At 50.9% G+C, this 2,743-nt stretch overlaps 1 long non-coding RNA gene across 1 annotated transcript; it reads right to left on the bottom strand.

The window, feature by feature from the left end:
• Nucleotides 1-748: 748 nt before the first annotated feature.
• LOC108504419 lies at nt 749-1,888 on the bottom strand. Its single transcript, XR_001877101.1, has 3 exons — nt 1,795-1,888; nt 1,628-1,718; nt 749-859 (listed from the first exon to the last, which is right to left on the bottom strand). It is a non-coding gene; the product is annotated as an uncharacterized LOC108504419 (long non-coding RNA).
• Between the last annotated feature and the right edge of the window lie 855 nt (nt 1,889-2,743).

The following is a 2,743-nucleotide window of genomic DNA, read 5'->3' on the forward strand; positions in this document are numbered from 1 at the left end:
CCCCTGGCTATCACCTCTGCCTCTGGCCCAGGCCACAGCCGGACAAGCCCATGGCAGTGTTTGCATGAAACGATGACTATCCATGCAGGGTAGTTTGCACTTTCCTCCCATCTCCCTGCCCAGCACTGGGGTCTGCTGGGAAGGGGCTGCAATTTTAGGCCGGTTATGTTTTGCCCCTGTTTGGCAAGGAGAGGCAGGTTTAGCCCACAGGCAAAACACCCTGGTCCCACCTGGCAATTTGAGGTGATCCCAACCCATGTTTCTGGCTCCTGCAATGCTGGACAATTGGGTCTGACTCTGCTCCAAACTCCAAAGCCCTGCACCCTGCAGAGAGGCCAGATGGTGAAATTATTTACTGAATACATTATTGCAGGTGAGACAACAACATCCACCTAATGTATTTATTGATTTAAATTTGTCCAGCTCACCCTCTGAGTGTTAAAGGGAATGACAGCCATGCACATCCACTCTGATACACCCTGTAATGTGTACATACATGCCATATAAGCACATGCAGATTCACACAGCCAAACCCACTCCATGGTACCATCACTTTTCCATCCCAGTAGGGCACTATTCCCCCTCCAAAAGCTGTAGGACAGTGACTTCCAGGTGCCCCTTTCTGTCCTGCTTTCAGCTGTGAGCACCCTTTCCCCACAGTTTTTCTTCTGTCAAATGTTCAGCCCGCTCATCCAACCCCTGTTCGTCTTTGTTCCCTGGTCGTTCGACGTGTTAGATTTAGCCCATGGGGTGTAAATAATGTATATACAGTGAGAAAAGAATTCAGTATTGAGGTGTTTGAGATATGGAGCTGTAACAACTTCTAGTCATCCAGCATCTGTGATTTATGTGCCATTTTCTGTAAAGATATGAACAAGAATAAAATTAAACGGGAATACTGTGTATGAGTCTGGTCACCAGTGTTTAAGGAGGGTGAGTTCAGCCAAAGCTGAGAGGGCATTGGATGTCAGGCTGTAGCCAGAGAGGGGTGGGAGATCCAAAGCAGCATAGAAAGAGGTCTGCACCTTCCTCCCCACCCAAGCATGGAGAATACAGGGCTTGGGTGCTGCTCTCCCTTTGCAGGGAAAAAGTTGAAAGGAATGTGCTTGTACTCAGAGCACAAGTTACAGCATACAGCCGGTCAGAGAACAAGTCACTTCAGCATCCAGGACAGCCCTGGTGCTTTGGGTCACCCCATATCACATGTGCCATGGTGTTAGAGAGTCAGACAGACCTTTGGGCAGGCTCAACCCCTCTGCCAGGAGCAGGCTGCAGGGCTCAGCTGGCCTGAGGAGCTGAGGCAGCAGCCAGATGCTGCAAATGCAGGGGAGCTGGTTGAAAGGGAAGGGCACCGACAGGATTTCCAGCAAGGTGAGCTCTGATTTGAGAGCAGTGGGCACCTATTCTGAGTTATCAGATAAGAAGTTGAGACTTGCCTGCCTTGTTAAGGGCTTCTGGGGATGGTCTTAAAGGGAGGGGGAAAATGCAGAAGCAGAGCAGGCGTGCATAGTAAATAAGAGACTTCTGGAATGATGAGGCTGGTTGGGCTTGACTTTGTGGAGGGACTGTAAGCCCACAGGACTGCGTTTCCCCAGAGTGACAGAACCCTTGTAGGTAACTCACTGACCTTGGGGCAGCTCTGATACAAACCAGGTGTATAGCGTGTGATGAGTGTACCTGATGGCAGACAGATCCTGTTCCCCATGCTGGTGTCCAACCTATTCACCAAACATATCAGCTCCACAGATCATGAGTGGTGTCACACTATGAAGAGCAAAGAAGAGATCTACTAACCTCTCATGTCTGCTGTTGATCCCATCAGTGTGCCTTACTGAGAACAGCTCTACTTGCAGGGAAAGGCTTTTTCTGCCCCTCTCTTGTGACCCCTAGGAAGGGAGGTGAATCTGGTCAATGAAATTAAGGAAGCCTCCAAACTCTGCCTTAAAAAATCTACCTATGTAGGGCCTGAAGGAAAGGGAAGCAGAAAAAAAGATGTTTGGAGGCAGGGAAGAAACTTTGCTCTGCTACAGTGGATGGTGGGAGGTCTCAGCGTGAGGAGATGGGCTGCAGTGTTTCATGCCAAACCACCACCCCCTGCTCTACCATGGCCTCATTGAGTGCTTCCAGTCCACCTGGTGGTACAGCTGGTCTGTAGTGTTTGGGAGGAGGGAGAGAGCCCAGCCCCCCTTGCCAGAGAGGAAAGCTCTGATATCTGACCAGTGGGAAGGGATGGATTGCAATATCCCCACCCTGCAGCTGACAGCCAAGTGAGTAAAGCCTTCCCTGGCCCATCACAGATAACACAGCCTAGTTCTCTGCAGTAAATGGGCTTTAATTTTGGGAAGGGGATGGTCCTATCACTCACGACTAGCATGAAGGGGGACCTAACTCTTACAGGTAACCTGCCCCAAGCTGCCTTTGTGGCCAGCAGAGGACTGTGGGGCTGTAGCAGGGGAGGTGTGGGGAGTGAGGGGATGGGGATGAGTAGAGGGAGGTGTGAGGGAGGTGAGTGGAGATGAAACAGAGAAGTCTGGGGATGCAGAGCAGCCTTGGGAGAGCAGGAGCAGCAGCAGGCTGTTAGAGCCTGGCCCAGGCACCTTGGCCCCTGAGGGGAGGCCAGGCACAAGCTGAACCTGGCTCTTGTTCAAGAGTGGCTGTCAGGACTCAAATTAGCATGGAGGTTATTTTCAGTCAAATATTTCTACAGCCCACCCCTTTCCCCTCCCTTAAAGTGATTGAATTT

The sequence above is a fragment of the Lepidothrix coronata genome, unplaced genomic scaffold (genome assembly GCF_001604755.1).
Source record: "Lepidothrix coronata isolate B3197 unplaced genomic scaffold, Lepidothrix_coronata-1.0 Scaffold164, whole genome shotgun sequence".
Classification (NCBI taxonomy): domain Eukaryota; kingdom Metazoa; phylum Chordata; class Aves; order Passeriformes; family Pipridae; genus Lepidothrix; species Lepidothrix coronata.